Here is a 22187-nt window from a genome sequence, read left to right as displayed (position 1 = left end):
GCAAGTTTCAGCATTGAGCATCAGGTTTCTTTTTTTGTTTTTTTTTTTTGTTTTGTTTTTTTGTTTTGTTTTTTTTTTTGGAGGGCCAGATGCCATTTGACTATTTACTGTACATGTGGCCTGTGGGACAAATGTAGTGATGGGCATATGGGACCTTTCATATTTTCAAATTATTTTGTATTACAGAGGCAGAATTTAGCAAGAATTTGGTAGATTCTTTATTGCTTGGGATTTTTGATACCAGATCAGACAGTCATCTACTAAGTATAGAGAACAATGCCCACAGGAAAATAACCGACCAAGGATTCTTGAAAACCCCCCAGCCTACTTTTTCTACTCCTCTTTGCTCACCTCTTCAGAGGGCAAATCCTAGAAGAGAACAAGAGTAACATTATGTCCAACAAAGGCTTTATATAGTGTTTTACAAACATTGCATAGCATTTCATGACTGCTAGATATTCAGTAAATTTAGGATCAATTTATTATTTCAAGCTATTTCTATGTAATGCCTTGTGCATTCTGTTTAAATTAAACCAAGCACATGCATACAATAGAGGAGAAACATGACTATTGGCACTCGTATACACTTAGGCAGGTTTCTGCATCAATTGACTCTCATGATGAACACCCAATTTTGACATTTTGATCTTTTCATTGCCTCAAATGACATGGATCTCCCTGTTCATTAGGAAACATGCAAAATCCCTTCTACTTAGTTTTCATTTTCTCCCTTTTCTCTCTCCTTACTGGTGTGGCCCCTTAAGAAAGGCTGAAATCTGAAAAGCAGAAAAAACTATAATAGCAAATTTTAAAACGTTCCTATCAATCACCAATCTCTTTAGAAATGTTTTGTGTATCTAAAGGCACCCATAATTTGCAATCTTCTGGCTTGTGTTCATTTCCAAGACTGGCCTCGCTTCCTTTGGCCTGGACTTGAAAAGATGTGGTCTGGGCAGAAATCTCCTGCATTAGCTACGTTACTGGGACTAAACAAGACATCTTGAGTCCTTTACATCTGCTGTTGTTGAAGCTTGCATGACACAATAGCATTGTTTTCCTTTGCAATCAAGGTTACAGATAGTTGTCTTCTATATACAATAATCAGAGAAGTACTTCTCAGCATACTGATTATCAGTATTGGGTGTCAAAAGACCAGAAAACAGATTCATTCCCATGAATATGACTATTAAAGTGAAGTGTATAATGCTTCTTTGGATATGACATATGTGTAGTCACTCAACTCAACAGCTCAAACACTTTCTCCCAAAACTAGTTCATCTCTGTTCCAGTTGGCTCCTTCAGGATGGTTTTGCAATACACCAGATACTTCATTTACAGCACAGAGGTGTATGCCTGAACATATTTGCAGACCATGAGGGGATTTTGGCTGGAGAGATTACTTTTTTTTTTTTTTTTTTTTTTTTTTTTTTGAACAGAGAGTTAGAAAAACTCTGTGTGGAGTTGGCAGGAGAGGGTTTTTACAGCTTAGTTATAGTACCGGTTAGAAGTGGCCAGCCTGGTGTTAGGTGAGCTTTGTGCTAAACAGAATCCTGGCTCACCTCTGACGTTAGCCCAGTTTCAAAGAGCTGGTATACCCTCCATGCAGATCTGGCGTATCTGTGAAGACTGAGAAATGTAGAAAACAAAGCATCTGATCGAGGCAGAAGTGCTAGCATGGGTAAGGACTATGTTTGGCAGAAACATTTTTTTAGCTGTCCTGGAATTCCTGGTTTTCTTCTTAACGTTATAGAAAGTGAGAGAAGAGAATGAAGTCTTTTCTGCTAATGTTAAGTTTAGCTTGTAGATGAAAATCTGGCCCAGGTTTCAGCTTTCACAGCAGGTTTGAGAAGTCTGTATCCCATGCTATTAAAAGTGATTGAATCTTGGAAGTTAATCTCAATTTCACATAAATCTGAATATCTCAGAACTTTAACTGAAGTTATAACAAAAACTTAAAGAGATTTTGGATTCATGAGTATTTCCGTTTATAGAATCTTTTCCAGGCAAATTACACATGGGTTTAAGTTGTTCAGCCATTATTTTCTTAAGCATTTTTAAAGAGGCTGTCCTGCCCTTGTTCCTTGAGCAATAATTTTCAATGGAAGGAAGCTCCATCTGAGGATATATGGCCCCAGAAATAGAGCACTGCTATTTGAGCGAATTCAGGTCTAGATTTTTTTTTTTTTTCTGGCTCATTTACAGAACTGGTATCTGGATTCAGATTTCAAGCAATACAGAATTCCTAGTGCCCGTTTTTATGGTTTGGATTTGGGCTGAAGTTCAGTTTTACAGGAGAAATAAGTGAACAGAGTATTACCAAAATCAATTTATGATAGGCCATTATTAACTTCTTTAGTAAATAGAGCCAAAAAAAGATATAATTTAAACTACCACTGCTTTCCCCCTATTTTTCTCCATCCCATTCCAATATTACTAGCTTCTAATCTATCTAAACTTACAGAAGACTTGAAAAAATAATGTTTGGTAAGCATAGTCATATGCTTTCCATCAATATTTTATTGTGAAACATGGTGAAAAATTGTGTTGCAAGATGAAAAATTTCTCTCTCTGAACACCATTTTCTAATAGACTTTTTTATGTTCCATAAAATGTGCTAATTTTTACTTGTCCTCTCCTGTCAATGAAACAAACTATTATTTCTTTCCACAGAAGCAAACTCAAAACAAGACTGTCTGAAATATCAAGAGTAATGATGTACATAGTCCCTTTTGGCCCTAGCATCTATTGAAAAATAATTGGATGAAATGGAGATGCTTACATTTCATCTAGCCTGCCATTGCGAGTAGTTCTATGGTGCCTCCTTGGCCAAAGCTCAGCCATTTATGCTCTTTGTGAAAATCTGTTTGGATGGACTTAGTGTAGGATATGTCAGATAGCAATAATAGTAAGACAAAAGCTATTCGGAATAATATTGCATATGCTGATAAAGCCTTTAACATTTTGTGAGCTACATCTTGGTTGTGAATTCAAATTTCTGCTGCAGTGCAAATATTAAATGAAGATGGTGCTAACATTATAACCAAAACTGGACTGGATACAAACTATAATGTTATGGGTAAAGTGTATCAGATAGTGGAAAAGGTCCTTGTATGGCATGAATTACCATGTAATGTCAGTGGAGGTGTGGTTTACCCAAATAGCTGCCTTTTGGCCATTATGTTGCTGTCTTGCCAAGAAGTCATTGTATGGGCTGTTACCTCTTAGAATGGATTCGCAAACCAGAGAAATTCAAATGGTCACCTAATCAATACTCTTAAAAGGATCAGCAATTGCTACAATTTTTAAAAAAGGAAACAATTCATTGAGAAAAAAAAATATTTTCTTTAAAATCCCTAATATTCCTCATCTCCTAATTCAAATATGTGCTTGTTTGTCCTTTGCTTTGTTTGTTCTCTGGTGACTCTTTCCTTTATTTTCCTTATTGTTCATGGGTTTGGAAAAGATTTTTCAGATATTCTTGGGCTTCTGATTGATCAAAAGTGAAGGAGCACTGGGAGATGACTGAGAGCTGAATTTGCTACATAATTTTGGAAGGAACAAAGTCTTTGTGCTGATTTCAGCTGAGTTTTGGGAACGTGGGAGGGAAGTAGGAGGGGAGGGAGGTAGGGAGAGAGGAAGGGAATTAAAAACAAGGAGAGAGCAAATCATGAAGATTTTACCAAAGCCAACACTACAGCAGTGATTCCTCAGACTTCTCTACTTCATAATGAAGTGACAATGAACTTTAAAAGGAGGAGGTGGCCTTTCCCTCCTGCTGTTTTGGAGGTGAAAGCTGAGCCTTTTGTCTACTTGAATACATGCTTATTTCCTTGGGAATAACAGCATTCGAAATACATATTTTTTGGCAACTCAAAGTTTGTTTATGTTTTTAACAAGCTATTGTTTATATTTTTAACAAGATAATGGAGAATTACACAGTGCAACGTGTATCTGTCAACCAATAAATTCACCTATTAAGGGCTATGAGGCATGAAGCTTTGCCCGTTCATGCCTAAGGTGTGTATTTACAGGCTGGCAGACACAGACTGAGGTGTGGTGCTGTTGCTTATTCAGGGCAATTTGAAAAGGTGCTGTCTTGATTTTCTTACGGTAGCGGTGAAACCCCTGAGAGGGAATCAGGAGGATGGGAAAGGAAAAGTGCAGTCTAGAGTGAAGCACTCTGAGACAACCCATGACTTCATATGAACTGGTCACCCTCCGAGTCATTATTTTGGGCAGGAATACAGCAAAAATGATGTTGTGGTGTAAGCTTTACTCTCCTCCAACATGTAGAAGTGAGCTTATGTCTCTATCATAAAAAATGAACACATAAAATATAGAACACATACATAAAAATGTAAACCCCACGGATTCAGACTGAAAATGCAGGAACTGTAAGGATCTCACATCAATTTATGATGCTGCTTATCTTACTTATGAATTTAAAGGATCTTCCTGTTCCAATAAGATGGAACTCATTTTTAACATAGAAGAATCCCATGTCCTATTTGACTTTAAATACTTCATAGGTACTGTTTCTTTTTCATATGCTGGATGCTCTGCCCTCTCTTTGTCAAGCATCCCTTAGCTCTAAAAATGCTTCCAGCAAAATTATTTTCTTCCCTCCAAGTGGTCTATGGACACCTTTCAAATTCTGGTCTTTTAAGTTGCTCTCCATGGGATGGCTGCCCTCTCCTTGAGATCTCATGAGAAACAGGATTTCTGAAGGATATCATGGTGGTATCTGTACTGGATGGGGACAAGAGCTTTATCAGAACAGGGCAGCTGTCACCAACAGTGCTTCTATTTGGTGCAGAAGAGACCTCAGTGGAAATACAGTTCTTAGAATGCAAGGTGTAAGAACAGCTGTAAAGGTAACTGTCAAGTAGCTGGTTGCTGGTTAGTTTTCATGAAGGTTGCAAGGAAAAGGAGTGGTGCCTCTTGGCACGGAATGAGTAAGGAAACTGAAAAAAATGTTATTTTGGGGAGGGAGAGCTCACAACAATGCCAATGTAATAACAAAACCTCTACGATGAATCCTGGTGAAGTTCCGCTTTGCCTTTTGTAAAACTAGAGAGAACTGATGGTACAAAAACAAGTGCTTGTTGAGGTTGCTGTTGTATGGAACTGGCGTGTGATATTTTTCTATCAGCCTCTCTTAACTGTCATCAGAGTGCAATTTCTCTAGAGTCACTGTGGGATGCAACAGATTTCTTGGAAAAGAAGGCTGTGTTGACACCCACAGGCTAGTAATGTTTTCACAAGAAGGAACATGACTTTACATTTGACTCTCTTGAAAAGAGATTAGCAACACTATGATTTACGAGAATTGCCAGAGTTTGAGATTGTTTTTTTTTCCCCCCTCTCTGAATCTAAACTCCAGCAGGTAGGTGTTAAGTGAGTGAAGCATTTCTGGCAAGATTTATGTGCCCATACATAGGAGTGAAATCTGACAGTCTAAAGGAAGAGGAGCAACTGACAAATACAGGGGGTGGAAAAAGGCAGTTTGGCTTGGACTTTTTCTTTCTTGTTGCTCTGCAGTCAAAACCCTCTGAGACTCTTCAGTCTTGGGTTGAAAATTACATTTGCACAGACATTCTCCTTCTCTGTCCTTTTGTTCTAGCAATTGACATGAGTCCACAGCGTGCATGTAGATAGCAAGCATAGCCAAGTTTAAAACTTCCTGAAAGAATATATCTTCCAGAAAGAGATGACAAGCATTTCCCCCTAGAAACAAGATTCCTTCAATGATAATGCTCTCTTAGGAGAAAGATCTCCTTTCTCATTACGGAATCTCACAGTTAAGTAAGCAGTGTCAGGAAGAAGTGTGTCCTCATACAGTACAGTACTTGCAGTCTAAATAACAGACTAAGATTTTGCTCTCCAGATAGAAGTAAAACAAGCTTGGTTGCTTTGATCTAATGTGTGCCTACAGCCATGCTGCATAACACACACTTGCTCTTGTAGGACCATGGTAACAGACAGATCTAGGGCTTCCTGGTTGATAGTTGGGAGGGAACCTGTAAGTTGCTAGATGCCCAGCAAAAGCCAAGGAATGAGACTCAACAGTTGGTGAGTAATAAATTGCAAAACGAAAATGGGTGGGAATATTTCCATTAGTCCCATGGTTGCTACCGAGCGATAATGTAGGAACACAAAACAAGAATATAGTTCAGTTGACAAGGATAGTCTGCTTCTTGCACTAAGGCACATTTTCAAAGGGGCAGAAATATTAATGCAGTGTAAATTATAAAATACATTTCAAGTTATCAGAATTTGAGTTTAAATAAATGTCTCATGGGACAGCTGAAAAACGTTTGTGAAGAAGTCATTGGATCAGGAAAAAAAAGCACCATTCTTGCCAAATGAGTGTCCTCTTCAGGCGATTAAAAAAACATAGACAGATTGGTAATGAACCAATTTCTGTTTCTGTAGAACATGAAAATGGGCAACTGTGCCCTTTCTCTAGCAACTATGGAATGACCAACAGCCATGGAAACCTATCAACTCATTCCTAAAAAATATATTAAATATATGACATTTCAGAGAAAACTTTGTGATTGAAGTGGCATCAGTTTTGAAAAAGGTGCATCACCAAGAAATTTCTCACTAGCTCTAAGAAAAATACACTGGCTACTGCCTACTTCTAAGGCAAGAAGTATGGTCTAGTGCTTTGGAAAGCAACATTGGCAAACACAGTAATTACAGCTGGTCTCAAATCTTTTGAATTCTCCCATTTTGTGAAAACTTTCAGCATATAAAACATATCCTGCTGGTATGTGGAAAGAAACTAGTACCTTTCAAAGTCTGTCAGGAAAGCAAGGGAAAGAGAACGTGTTTCCTGAACCTAGGAGATAGGCAGTAAGATGAACTGAAGATGCTATCAGGATCAGGTGTTTGCATCACTGACCAAATCGGCTTATCTAAAAGCAACATCCATGACGGGTCATGAACTTGCTCCATCCTAAAATATCATAGTTCTTATTGCACTGTGTAGGAACCAGATTCAGATCCCTGTTTTGCCAAAAAGTCTAATTCTTCTGTATCAGTGATCTAACAACTAGTGTTTTGACTAATATGAGCCATTCTCTTATTTTGCTTTTAATCAGAAATTCTACTCTGGATGTCAGCAATCTTTCTAATGAAAGTCTAAGCAAAACTGGCGTGTTTCTGAAAGAGATGTATGTTTCAACAAATAAACATCTTCCAATAAAAAAAAAATGTATCACTGGAAAATTCCCAGCTAGCTGTACTGATGAGTAAAGTTTTGCTTTACAGATGGAGTTAATAATAGTTTATAAGCTAAAGTGAAAAGGATTTTGGGTGAGCTTCCCAAAGAGGAAGTGAGTCAGTGTCTCGTCAGGAAAATGCTCCAGATAGGCAGGGTTGGAAAAGTTACAAAACAACCCCCAACTGTGTGGAGTCACAGGGAGTGGACAAGGGATTATTGCATCCCAGATTGCAGAAAGACTCTAATTAGTAGGGGATTTAGCGTGCCCCTCAGCCAATATATCTTAAGGTATGGTCTTCTCATCTAAACTAAGAGCAATTAAACTGAGTCATCACAGGGAAGGCGTAATAGCTAAGGAAGAAGCAGGTGTTATAGATGGGTGGGTGATTCAGTGGATGGTGTTATTCCTACTGAGTCAATGCTGAACCAGTTTGTAAGCAGGAAGCTGGGGACACTGTGACTCCAAGTTCTGCTTTCCAAATTCAGTGGCATTTGAGAAATCTGCAGTTCCCTTAGTATGTTTTCCACAGAGTTAGCTACCTTAACTTGTTTGTGCAGAACTTTTTGAAAAGGAAACACAGAATTTTTTAAAAGTCAACTGCAATGAGGTGAGTCCAGGTGATTTTTGAATACAGACTGATATGTCTATGCTATGGAGGTATTTTTGGAAAACTACCTCGGTATTTTTGTAATTCTCTTCAAAGCCCTCCCCATAGTTCTCTGGAGCTCCAGTTTGGGCCATTACCCAAAAGCTCTTCTGATCAAGACCTACATATGACTGTTCTCCAGAACACCAAGGATGATGATTACGGTCAGAAGATTTACTTAAATGACAATGCAAGCAAGTTCCCCATGGACATTGTGTCCTTTGAGGTTCCAGTGCTGTTGTCTGGGAGAAAGATAGACCGACTGCATCTTACCTGGCTTGCTTAATTCATTGCAAAAATAGGAAAAAAAATGTACAGAATGTATCCTGCAATATCCTATAACAAAATTATGTGATTACAAGGACAATCTTACTTGCCTTTGATGTTCTGAAGCTCTTCTTGCTCATTCTCTCTCTCTATATATATACATACACATGAGCAAGTACCTTTTAATCTGTGATTTTAACCTATGATTTTACCGTTTGGGTAGATCGTTCCTCAAGGTCTTGTTAGAATCTGGAACAGTACATTACTATTTTGGAAATAGGTTTGCTTTTCCTTCTACTCTTTAGTAATTCAACACCTAGAGCCCCTTCTTTTTCTTGTTATTAAATCACTTTCTTACTTGGTATCTTGCAATGTTATAGTGTTTTTCTTCCAAACAAGAGGAAAAATGACAATATTGTTTCTAAGTCACGTGAAAGGACCCACAAGCTCTGGTCCAGATAGTGCTTGAGAGAGTAGCAGATACTTATGTGTATCTTTGCAATAGGAGTAAATAGACCTAAGATTGGCAGAGGTAGTTTTGCATTTTATGGTGCATTTGGTGCACTTTCTGAGGATATTACACTTCCTGGGGACTCACATTTTACATTGAATAGGTAACCACTTCAAGCTGAGTTAAACTAGATACCTTTCCTTAACTCATGCTTGACATTTCCACTTAGTGTTTTCCACATGCTTTATTGATGTTTTATTGCTCTTGGGCTTTATCTTCATTCATTTCTCCTCCGCCGCCTCTTCTCCCTTCACTAAGGGTCTGAGTGCCCACATTAGCTTTGTGGAGTAAAATTCAGAGAACAGATTGCAGATGGTGGCGCATAATTTTTGAAGTGCCTTAATGACATGCACATTTTTTTTCCTAAATAGCTATTTTTGTTGTTAAAGGATTTAATTTTGTTTTGATTAAGAACAAAATCATCAGAACTATGTTATTTGGGGAAAGTTCTCAGTGCAAGATAAGAGGGGAAATTTTTATATTATATTTCATTTATATTTCATTTAAAAGGTATATTTTTTTTAAAACATAGTTTTACAAGTAGAAATACTATATGCATCATAAGGTAAGCTGACCTGACCTGACCTGACCTGACCTGAATGAATTTATCTTAACACCTTTTTGCATTAGCTTTGTGTAGATGACTTGTTTGTCATAGAGAAAGTTTGTGTCAGAGCCTGAAGATGAACTAATTCTTCTTGAAAGCTTGGCTGATGCATTAGCCATGGCACCTAACTCACAAGAAGAAGTAGCCACATCTAAGGAAAACTGAGTCCCCACTGGAGGAAAATATGTATTATGAGTACAGTTAGAGAGGTGAGACCATTGGGATCTAGAGTGTCCTCAGTGTGGCATTTACTTCTGGCTTCATCATTTCACTCTTTTTAAAATAAGGATATGACCACATATTTATTTCTAGAGAAGAACTGAAAAAACAAGTTGACCATGTTAAAAGGAATTAAATTCAGTTATGTCTTCACATTCTCTTTAATGGAAAATGTTTTGAGATGCAAGTTGAAACTCTGGATGGCATGTCAACCCTTTAATACCATGAGTTCTTATCAAACAAGTTTGGAGTTGAATGACATGGCTTGAATTTGTCTTAATCATTATTCACAGAACAAACTGAAGAGTAACAGCATTTATCTATTTTTTTTTCCTCGTCCACAGTGAAGGTTTTCCACAGTAAAAACAATGAATGCAATCTTTGCTTTTAGAAAGCTGTTTCACTGTAAAAGTATTCCAGACCTGTTTCCTAGTAATAATGTGAGAGTTAGCAGCTCTGCAAAAAACAGTGAGAATTCAGTCCCAGTTCTCTCTACTGATCTGGCAGGGGCAGCAGAGTTGTGATTGTGAATCATTCAGGAAAACAAATTCTAATAATTGCAAAATCATTATGTTTAATCCTTGTAGAAAGCTCCGGATCTTCTGTTTTTCTTTCAAAATTATTTTTTGTATTTATCTTTTTAATAAAGGTCAGGAACGAAAATATTCAGGAAAAAAATGAAGAAGAAAAAAGAAATCTTCATTATTGTCGTATACTGTATTCCGGTCAGCCAGACTTGACAACCTGCTTTTTTGTGTCTTAGTGTAAGAATATCCTGAATCACTAAAAATAATCCTGGGAAGGTCAGAAGAAAGTTAATAAGGCACTGATGAACAACAACAACAACAACAAATACAGAAGAAGTAGGTTGATCATCACTGTAGTTTTTATTTTGACTCACAGTGAAGTGAACAGTAAATAATAACCTTATGAACAGTCATAGCCTGTAGCAAAACATCATACAAATTCTCCTTCACCACAATATTAACAGCAGGGAGCAGCTTTGAGTTTTGTATTTTTAATGCCCAGGAAAGTGGGGCCCTGACCCTAAGCTGTAGCTCCTTCATGCTCTCACACAAGGCACATACAGAAAGCTGTCTTCTAAACAGATAACACTGTCAGGACCATTGAGAAAAAAATGTCCTCAAAAGTGGGCACTCTCCCTTGTTCCTGTCCCCAGGGCTTTACTCCATAACCTTTTCATTTGACTTGGATTCCTTGTAGAGTTTCAGATAAGCAGTTCACATTTCCCAAGCCCTAAAGCAGCGCCTTGTGGGCAGCAGGGGAATTTCAGCTATGGATTTCCAGAAAAGAGGTTTAGCTCTTGGGATCACATCAGCAATAGACACCTCTCTTTTGGATACCGTGACCCCTATTTTGGATACCATGCTCTTTTCAGGAGTGATGCGTCTAGGTCAGGTGTTCTCTTCAAAATGAATGTGACAACCTGGGGAGTGTTGAGAGAGGATGCACAAAAACACTTGGATGTGCATAAAATAGCTTCACAAAGACAGATTTTGAAGCTTCATTTGTTCTGCTTCTTGATGAACTCAGCAGATGGCTCAGCCTTAGTTTATTAGACCTTTTGAAGAAGAAAGGTATTTGGTATTAAAGGGTTTTGCAAGTAAGACTTCATTTTTTATCTCAAGAAACATTTTTACTTTCACGAGAACCTATTTGGCTCAGGAGAGTTCATTTACTCAAAAAAGAACAGTAATTCCCTTAGGAATATTAAAGGAATGAGTGGATGAAATCCTGCAGATCATGTTATGCAGAAGGTTACAGCAGGTGATCTTGATGGTACTCCTAGCCTTGAAACTTGACTGTAATGATGGGATTTCAGAGATGCTTATAAAATCCTACCTCAGCATTCACCGAGAGTGTCTGAAACAAATGCCGGGCTGTCCCATGAATTCAAATTTGTCTATAAAATTTTAAACTGAGCATGAAGGCAAATGACATTGTAGCAGAGTATGTGAGGGATGGCTGCTTATATGTCACAGATATTTAATATCTTTGCAAGTGATTGTGAACCAAAGATAAACACACTTAATCACAGTGTGCCACACTCAGAGAGAAGGCAAATATTATTGTAAAATAACATGTCATTTGATGGCAGAAAATAGCCCTCCTGTACTGCTTTCAAAGGTTATTCTCAAAACTTGCATTCAGAATGTTATAAAGAATTTAAGGGTCAAGCAATGTTGTTCTAAAACTATTTTTGAGATAGAGATTAAGGAGTTTTTTTGAAGATTTTTATAGAATGTAGTCACTTGTGGTAGGAGGGGGCTAGGAATGGTGATTCAAAAGATCTTTCCCTGTCCAATGTTTTCAAAATACAAAAATCAAGTTTTTATTTTTATTTTTTTTAAAGGTTGTCAGGCAGGGAGCAGCCAATAAATATATAAATATGCCACAATCAAACCTTTTAGAAGAGTTGTAGCTCTCTGTGCTGTTTTCAGTTATAACTCATATGCTGAGAAACACTGATTTCACAGTGCCCCCTAGTTGGAAGGAACTCAGAAGGACAGATCTGTCAGCAGAACACTTCCCTCACCCCTCTGCTACCTGCTGGCTGCTTGCTGAATGTTGTACGAGCACTGCTTGTTATCACTAGATCAGCACTATATGCCTGCACCAAAATACATATCGTTAAATGGGTGCTTCAGCTGGATTGTCAGTGGTCCATCCATGGTCATGTTATGGACTACTGCTGCTTCCAGGTCTTTTATCAATGGAAAATGAAAACATAGGCACTAAAATAGAATAATATTTTAAAATGAAGTCTCAGAATACCTTACAAAGTATTTTCCATAACTGCCATAGTTAAGAATTTCCACTTTGCGACCATGAAGATATCTGAAAGCCTGGAAACCTGAAAATACTTGGTTTGAAAACAGTTTCCAACAGCAAAATTCCCCTCAGTTTCAATCAGCTCTACAGAGCAACACCACTGGGTCACAAGGGGAAAGGAGAAGAGATATTACCCATCAGAAGAGAGCCTGACCTTATGCTTCTGTCTTGGCTCTCACTCATATTCTGTAGTTTAAATCTGAGGATTTTTGCACATGAAGGACAGGCAGGTGTTCACTGCAATTTCCCAACCCACTCTCCCACCCCTGTTGCTCTGTATTCATTAATCCGCATGCTCACTGATGGCTACACGTCTTATTATTGCTATTAATCTCAGTAGAAGATTCAACATTCAGGATCATGTCAGTTTGTTTACAGGAGGATGCTGGCTTGATGCAGATATTCCGGGACAAATGTTTGTTTGGGGTGATCCTGTTTGTTTATCCTGTGTTTTTTCTCTTTCAGGACTTGGTGGGAACAAACAGCAAGTTCGTTTCCTCGTTCACAATGTTGGTTGGACTTTTCATTTAAGTTCTCTGCCCCCAAAAAATTTGTTTCCTGATTTCCTCTCAGGCATACACTTTTTTTTTTTTTTTTTTACTTGCTCCTCCTTTCCTCTCGTTGACTGATTTTTAATAGAGCTATAGCCAAAGAGCACCCCAATGCCTTGTCTTGCAACACTGCTCTGAGGAAATCCCTATGGTCACATCTCAAAGTCTGTGGCCAGGCCAGTAGCCTGGATTGTGGTTTCCGTTGTTAAAGCTATCAAGGGAGAGGTGTGGTGAACAAACAAGAGAAGGAACATGGTTTTCTTTCTTACCTTGGAGGTGCTTAGTCTGTCTTTTACCAGCTCTTTGATGTAAGCAGTTACTACCAGCCTGTATTATGAGAGCACATGATGCTCTCACATATTGCCTAATCTTTGTCTAACATCTATGTACTTTTCAGATACAAAGACCATTGGTCAAAATGGAGGGAAGAATGTCCTATTACCATACAACATTAGAATTTTATTTTATATTAGACAGTTTCAGATGGATATGCTAGATCCATCTGAGATAGTAGGTATCTGTCTGACTAGACATATCAGACAGTTTCGGAGAGAGGCATGTATGTGCATAGGCAAAGGAAAAGGCTACCTTTTTTTAATATAAGCCCTATAATACTCAACAACCAAAGGAAAAGTAGAGAAGAGCAAAATAAAAGTTGCAATGTAAATGATGTTGGGAGAAAAAAAATCATCCTGACCTGACACTGGAAAAAGTATGATATTTTCATGGCACTTATTCTGGCAAACCTCTGTGCCATCTCCAGGTTATTCTAGTTTTAGGAGGACAGCTGCAGTAAGCAGTACTTAGTGTAGTACTTACTACAGTAAGCAGTACTGCTAAGTGATGTTTGCAAGATAGAAAGTTCACAGATTATGACTTCAGCTACTTTTCATCATATGGATATGAGGAGAGGAGGAATTTAGCAAGAAAGAGAGTGTTGTCAAATCCATCATCAAGCAGTGGTTGCACTGACTGTGGAAGACCAGCCACCCTATTGCAGTTAAAGCACTTATTTTCACTGCTGAATAGTCCCCACAGCGGTGCCAAGCTGACAGCATGTGTCAGATGTGACTGTATGTGTATGACTTGGCTAGAGCACATCAGCACAACGGTGGTGGGAACCACCCCTAGAAAAAGAGTTATGTGTGTGGATGAGTAGGCTACTACCAGTTTTCAAAGGAGTCTTGATTTAGGGGCAGTCATGCCTCAAGACTTTAGAGAATGGATCAGGCTGTAGACAGGGAGAGAAAATAGCAAAAGAAGAGCTAAGACTTAGACAGGGAGAAAATGCAAAGCAGAATTTTTCAAAAACACTGCCCTGTGTTTTTGAAAAATTCAGAAGTGTTTCAAAAACACTACCCTGCCTTTGTTAGAAATTCAAACAAATGCCCACCAGCTGAAAAAGTATATTGAATAATTGTACTTCAGATACTGTGCCAACAAAACACACATGGGCTGTGGTGATAAAAGGTTTTCTCCCAGTGGAACAAATCACTTATCAGACCATGATACAAAGTAAGGAAACATTTCAATTCAAGTGAACTTTAGCTTCACAATAGCTGCAATGAGAGAACGCTGACTTTCAGCTGCCTTATTTGGAGGAGAACTCTCCAGACCTACCCACAGCCTTTACTTATCTGCCATTGTGTAATTTTTAATATCATATTTGCTTATATGTGCCCCATAATGAGCATGTTCCACTAGAGACATGCGCAACTGCTATTTTGCAGCCTTATGTTTCCTTCAAAACCTCTTCTCCCCCTTTTCTCAGCCACTTTACTTCTCTTTTTTTTCATATCTTGATCATTTCCTCTTTTTCATTAATTTTTTTGCTACTTCTTTCTTTCATCTCTTTCTCTCCTTTCTATTTCTTCATATTCAGGGCCTGACACACTGCCTATGCCATTTTCTCTTTCAGTCTGCTTTTTCTCCTTGGTAATTTTTCATGAAACACTTGAGGAGGGAGATACAACTTTTGAAAAGCTTTTTTCTTTTTCCACTCTAGGAGACTTGCATCTTTCCTGAGAGAGGTTGTTAGAGCCCCAAGGATACCATGAGCTGAGTTTCCAGGGACCGGAATAGACACTACTTGTGTAATGTAGAGTAGTGGCAGGCAAAGGCATCTAAATTTTTCACTAAATGAATATAAAAATGCTAAGATTTCCCTAAGTATAATAATTATGCTGTTTTGAAAAGCATTACAGAAAGAAATTTGTAACACAGGGGAAAAGCAGAACATGTATGAGGCTATGGAAGGTTGGGGAAGAGAAAGGCAAATGTTCTTGCTACACCTGAATTTTCCTGTCGTTCATCCTGCACCAACAGCAAGGCTGGGCAGATGGTGCTGCCCACTCCTTAGCAGCACCGTTGCCTGCTTTCCTTCACACTGACTCCACCTCTTCTTATGGCTTGTTCTTTGGGCGATCAAGGAAGCCTACAGAAGAGGATACCTCCTTGCCCTCAGTGGAGGAAGCAGAGCAGAGCTCCTCACCTGGCTCCACCAGCAGCCTTTGAGAAACAGAGCATGTGGAGGCCACCAGCACAAGTTCTGCGTCCACTCCACATGCCCCCCATCAGAGGAGCCGGGCTCTGACGCTGGCCCCACGCACTGCAGAAGTCCTGCAGCCACGTCTCCCTGCATGAGCACAAGGAGCAGAAGAGCTGGGAAGAGATGGCTAAGCCTTGTCATGAGCCAGTCCTGGCCTAGAAAGCTCCTCAGTATGTCTTCATGGAGCTCAGCACCAGTCAACCTGCCCCCATTTTACTCTCCGTTCTATTTTGCTGTGAGGAACTTGTTGCATTTATTCACAATGCATTATTACCAGAACTGTATCTAGCAACTGTTTCTGTCGGTTACTGATGACACATCTTTTTTTTTCCTACAGCACAGACAGTTCTAAAATACTGATATTTAATTATTCTACAAGGGAACAAGCTAGAAAAACAACCCCTGCCAATACCAGCAGGTGATACCACACTGGCATTATTTAGAGCCATTCTTAATTTTAGCCCAATTGAATTTGTTTTGCAAATCCTCCAGAAATGAAAGGAATCTTCAAATTCCACCTGAGGAGAGCATATTTTGGACATTCAATATGTGTTTGATAGGCATCCATGATTTAATAGGAGTTGAAAGGATCCCAAATGCATCATCAGACATTCGTGATAAAAAAGACTCAGCGACCCTAACTAGGCTAAGTCAAGACTCCTTCCATCTTTTTCTTTCCTCTCCTTAGCAAAGAAAGGGAGTGATAAGGTACCAGGTCACTCCTCCTTGTTGGAGCCAGCAATTAGTGCTGTGCATGACCTTTTGTTACTTTGACAAGCTATCATACATGCTTTAAGAAATGCAAGGCAGAAAAAAAAATCATGTCCTGTAACATGGTGTCAAGTCACTTCATTATTTTTAAAACATTCTTTGTGAATGACTGGATTGCTGCTTAAGGTGGGGCATGTGTGGGTGAGTAAAAACTCGCACTTAGCCAAAAAAGGCCTCTCGGGTGTGCCAGGGCTGTTAAAGCAGGCTGCTTCCTGGGCTGGCATGGGAGCTCTGGGCACTGGGAGATCCTGGATGCTGTCCAATGAGGCTGCCAATTTTCAGACAAGTATGGGTTATTCTCAGGCTCACCTAGTCCTAGCTGTAGCTTCTATTGCTCTGACAGCACAGTGTTTTTCTCTAGCTATTCTCCCACTGAATGCCCAAGCAGAGTTACAGTCCTGCCGCTGCAAAAAGTACAGGCTCCTGAGAGTTGGGCATAGCAAGAGCACACTCCACCTTGGAAACAAACAAACAAACAAAACAAAACAAAACCTGTGTTTTTTCTTCTACAGATTAAAGGCGAAATCATGGCAAAAGATGTACGCCGTTTGGATGAAACCCTCTAGTTTTCATGAGCTATTTTTCTGATGAAAACTGCGTTAGCATGGAAAATTTCCATATAGCTCTGCAATGGGTGGGCCCAAAAGAGCAGCACAGAATAATTTATCAATAAATGGAGGAAAAGGGAAGATTTTGGCTCAAAATTTCAAATTAGGATCTTCCATAGCCCTTTCCCTTCTACATGATGTATATCCATCAGTGCTTCCCATCTCCTCATTGAGCCCAGCCTAGCAGGAGTCTCTTACCTGTAACACAGGACAGCAGTCCCTTTCCTTTCCCTCCCTTCTTAAGCCTCTAACACCATTCAAACCCCACCCCAGCATCCAACTCCCAAATCACATACTTTGGAGACCAAAATATGTCCCATATTTAACCTTTGTAATGTTCCTGTGGCCCAGCTGGAATGAAGGAAGAAAAGAGCTGCAGGGCAATCTTTGTGCAAAAGACCAGGCACAAATGGAGATCAGAGCATTTGAAAGAGGCTCAAATATTATTCTAATTGAGTGTATAGATCACCACTGCAATGTAGCAAGACCTAACTCAGCTGTACAGTGGCTGAAGATTATAAGTGCATTGTGGTAGCTCTTCTCGTTTGTTATTACTTTTTGCTCTAAAAGTAGCATTCTCTCTGAGAACTGGATCCAAAGACCACTGAAGCTGACAGGAAAAATCCCTTAGGCTGCAATAGCTGGAATTTTAGAAATCCTAACATTTATGGTTTTTTTAATTTAAAAAGAGGAAAAGCCCTTAGCTTATTATTACATTAGCTTATCTTTTTCCTCCTTACCAATGTCATTTGTATTACTACTGGCTTTTAAACTGAGATATAACCTTAAATCACAGCTACAGAGCTATAAGAAAGCTGCCCTAATTCTGGAGATACAAAATACTCTGTTCTCTCTCAAAATCTCAGTTAAATAAGATGCCTGGCTTGCACACCTTTTCAAACCAACTTCTCTTCCTTTTTTCACCTCCTCCTCCAAAGTCTAGTCCTAAGAGTAAGTTTCATCTCTTTCCTCATTGCAAAAAGTCTGACCTAAAAAGCAAATAAAACACGGTGGTGAGAAGAGATGCTTCTTCAGCTGTGCTTGGTGGAAGAGTGTATAGTTCTGCTGAGGGAAGGTCTTCCAGATGTGCTTGATCAGGAGACTGCACTTGCTTTCTAGCTGACCCAGCAGCTGCACATGGGTCTCACAGAGCTTCTGCAACATGAACAGTTACTCCTGGTGCTGGTTGCAAATACTTGCATCTGGATTTCTCTTTTGCTGTGTTTGTCAACACCAATAAAGGTCAATGTTTTTTCTTTGCGAGGGAAGAAAAAGTCATCTAGCTTTCTAGTAGCACAAAAGCTGAGAGGAGGAAAACAAACAGAAGTTTTGGCAAGTTGTAGATCCTTTCAGATTCCAAGAACTTTTAACATATTAAAATGAAAATGTTGCTTTTTCTGCCCTCAAGATACTTTAGCCACTCACTTCAGTATAGATCTTTCCAAAGAACACACAGAAAGCTGAGTCTTGCTGTCAAAGGAGGGTGTTAGTAGAGCTTCCCCAAACCTGTCTGCTTATCTCTCTTCTAGCAGATGTTGCAAAGTAAAAGCAATAATCTAATAAATCCACAATATGCAGGAGGAAAAGTGATATTGGACAATAACTCTGATTTCTTCTTACCAATGCCAGAATTCCATTTATGACTTTTGCTCTTTGCTGTAAGTCCAAATCCCGTGACATGCCATTTCAGGAGAACCTTTTAAAATTTTGGGGATCTAGTTCTGTATTTAAAGACTCAAGGAAATGTAAAGTCAACTTGGAGTATCTTTAGAATAATACAAAACAACCATGAAGAGTGAGTCCTATTACAGTGCTGCTGAATGAGAAGCTGGGTTCCTATCAGTACCCATCACTATGGAGATCTGGAGTAAGAGTGCATGAAATCTGGGTTTTGACCACTGCATGGATATTTTGCTGTCAGAAACCTGTCTCCAGGATTACCTCTTTTTACACTGTTTTACCCAAATATAGCTCCCCTATGTCTTTTGACTAGAAAATGAATATGTCCAAACTGCTTGATTCTGGCAGCAAGAAGCAGCAGACATTTACAGATGTATTTATCATTTCAAGCAAGCCATTCCATGCTGCTTTCACAAAGTATGATTGAAAGTCATTTTGAAAATGTAAAACCTTAAAATAAAAGAAATATTGAGACATAACTATCTGTAGGCTCTCCATTTTTTTAGGAAAATTGGGATATTTGACAAAAATAACAAAGACATTTACTCAGAATAGTTTTAAATCAAAATTCTTTTTCTCCTCAACTAACGGAGAAAAATGTTGTCAGATAGCACATTTTAGGGTTAAAATAGCAAAGGGTGTTACTCATGCCCACTGGTACATACAAGTGAATACAGAAATAACTCAGCAAGCAATGGTTTGAATTGGCATTGGATTTTTAAATCTGGTGGTTCTGATTTTAATTTAACATATCCTGTGGTGCAGTGTGTGAAATATGTACTTAACCCAGATTGTTGTGAGATGAAAGCACACTTGTGTTTATTTTACATTATTTGCTGTAGTTTGTTGAAAGCCAACATTCCTGGGCAGTGAATGCAGTAGGGATGAATCATTTGAACTAGGTGAGAGGTTAGCAGCTGGAAGAAAATGAAAGTTAAATGCTTATATTAAATTTGAGTAAAATGAGTTAAAAAATGTAGCACTAGGAAAAACAATATCTTCATTCTGAGATGGGGAATTACAGCTTTTTTTTTTTTTTTTTTCTGGTTATCCACCAGATATATTAATTTAATGCCAGGAATGATTACAGCTAACTGACACCACACATTTTCTACCTTGCGCTGCAGAACCGAGGTGCTGAAGCAAAGTTAAATATAAATTACTACTTAAAGCTGTAGAGAACACCTGCAATCATAGTGAAGCACCTAATGATTTACTGTTCATATTACCATAGTCCACAGGAATTTTAATGAAGCACCAGGACAGCACCAGATTAAGCACTGAACGAGTCCCTGCCCCAGAGTGTTTAGCGCCTAAGTAGATCCAAAGAAAAATGATAGAGTAGGCAAAGAAAAGGGAAGCACAAGAAAAGGATGAGGCAATAGTGGCTAATAGATCAGACACGATCTGATCTATCAGATCAGATGGCCCATGGTAAAAATTTTGCAAGAGCATCCAGGAGGTCTTTAATGAGAATTTGGGCAGGAGAGAGCAGAGCAGCCTCGCAGGTGTTTGTGGTACACCCGTCCCGTTCTGCAGCAGCCGTGGTTGTGGTGAATGGGCAAAAATGCTGCTCTGAAAATCCATCAAGTGAGCAACAGAGGCTCCTGTTAAGGCCTAGCTGGTGGTAAGGAATTTATTTGGTTGGTAAATGGTGCATTGGCACTGAAGGGCCTGGGGAGCAGAGGGAAGTTGCCTCTACCTCATGCAGCAGGGACAGAAGAGCTGGTGCAGGGATGCAGGGGTAGCAGTGCCAAAGCCAAAGCTGCCCATAAGGAAAGGACATTGGCAGTAGTATTTGAGCTGATTATGCCTTGGATGAGACTGTGTATGTCAAGGCCAGAAAAAAAAAGGAGGTGGGAGTAGCTGGGATTCGAAATGCCAAAAGCCTGCACAGGAATTTCAGCTGTAAGGAGATAAAAGGCCAAGATAAAAAGAAAGATGTAAAGATGGTATTCAGAGAGAGAAAAAGAAAAAATCAAAGATGTGAGAAGTCTGGGCAAAGATGACTCCCAGGGATGCCCGTGGAGCAAGCAGTGCCCCGGGGTCTGGCTTGCATGTCCCAGGTCACTTGGCTGGGCAGCCTTCCTTCCTGCCACATTGAGTTTAAGCAGGATGGCATCGGAGGACAGACCTCCATGGGGATGGATGGGGTAGGGAGAATCACCAAAGTCAGAGAGAAGAAATTTGAGTCTGTGCTTGCAGGTAAGTTTTTTCAGAGATAAAATGAAGAAGTGGAGGGGCAGAGACAAGCAGCTGCTGGAGCCCCCATGGACACTGGACGAGAGACCAGCAGCACCCGCGGAAGGACTCGAGCCAGCAGGGAAAGGTCAGAGCCGACAGCAGAGCAAGGACAACAGCCTCGCAGGTGCTTGGCTGGCCAGGGAGCCCATCCTTTCCTCTGGGCTGGGCACTGCTTCTTGTGGTTTCCTGGGCTGGCATGCAGAGTTTTCCTGCCTTTCCTTCCTCTCTCTACTCTCCCTGCTCAGGGCTCAGGGTGGGCTGGGAGGTCTCCCCTGACCTTCAGCAATTGGAACATCATCATTCCTGCGACCCAGAAGAAGAAGGGGTGGTGACAGCTGCTAACACCAGAGCAAACACAGAGGACTGTGCTGGGCTGGCTAACATGAGAGCTGCATAGCCACGGGGCTCACCATCACCTATTTTCCCCCTGATTTTAATTTCCAAGGACAGCATGGATAGTCCTTTATTTATTGGTCTGATTCAGTTGGCAGCAACCCAGAGCAAAGCAGTCACTCCCCATGAGATCAATTAAAAAAAGGACAGTCCCTTCCTGAAAACTGCAAAGTTGCGTTCACTAAGAGCATTATGGGCTGGACTCATGTAGTAATGAATTAGGATGTTCTTGTGATTTGGGGCCTTATTATGTTTGCATTTAGTGTAGTGTCTGTAGGTGAAATTAATGCAAAGTTTTCTTTACCATAGACTTATTTGCTGAAAAGGAGAGAGAATACTTTGCATGAATGCTGTCTTCCCTTGCCAAATTGAATAAAACTATGAACAGGAATTGCATTTGCTGGTCACTCTTTCTGTTATTTCTCTCATTTTTTAGGCTAGCAGACAGTGGGATGAGGGTGCTTAAATTCCTTTGACTCCTTTGGAAGTCCCTGCTTAAATTTGATGCACAGGCAGCAACTGACATTGCAGCCTGACCTATTTTAGCTGCCGTGCTTGCAGGTGCCGACGCAGGTGCTGAAATCCCGCCTACCTTTGCTTCCCCATGGCAGGCAGTGAGGGCAGCAATATCCCACTTCATAAGCTGCTTTCGCATCTATTGGTGAGTAGTTTGACTGCAGAGAAAATAGGCGACTCAGGCACACGGGACAGCGAACCACCGACCCCAGGTGACTGTTTTCTGCCCCCCACGGTGGTGGTGGCTGTGGGCTTCAGGTTAGATCTACAGGGGGAAAATCTAAGATTTCCCCTTCATAGCAGGAGCTTGCAGGGTGCGGCACTGGTGGTGTTCCCAGGGCTTTGGGAAAGCCCCGGGAGAAGCTCTGGAGGGTGGGCGAACGCTTTGGGGGCAAAACGTCCAGGTGCTCCCGAAGGCACCCCCGGAGCGGGGCAGGAGCAAGGGCCAGAGAGGAGCCAGCAGAGGTCAGGGCTGCACTGCACAAGCACGCCTGGAAAGCACTGCCCGCACATGTCCCGCTGCGATCCCGGTGGTCCCGCA

The 22187-nt window shown here is 40.1% G+C and overlaps 1 long non-coding RNA gene across 1 annotated transcript; it reads left to right on the top strand.

Moving 5' to 3' along the window:
* The first annotated feature begins 7807 nt into the window (after positions 1-7807).
* Positions 7808-8382, top strand: LOC112944701. The gene is made up of 2 exons (XR_003248819.1): positions 7808-7839; positions 7936-8382. It is a non-coding gene; the product is annotated as an uncharacterized LOC112944701 (long non-coding RNA).
* Positions 8383-22187: the final 13805 nt, after the last annotated feature.

Source organism: Nothoprocta perdicaria, unplaced genomic scaffold, assembly GCF_003342845.1.
Source record: "Nothoprocta perdicaria isolate Ctin4 unplaced genomic scaffold, notPer1 scaffold_171, whole genome shotgun sequence".
NCBI classification, from domain to species: domain Eukaryota; kingdom Metazoa; phylum Chordata; class Aves; order Tinamiformes; family Tinamidae; genus Nothoprocta; species Nothoprocta perdicaria.
This window is presented reverse-complemented; position numbering and strand designations above follow the sequence as displayed.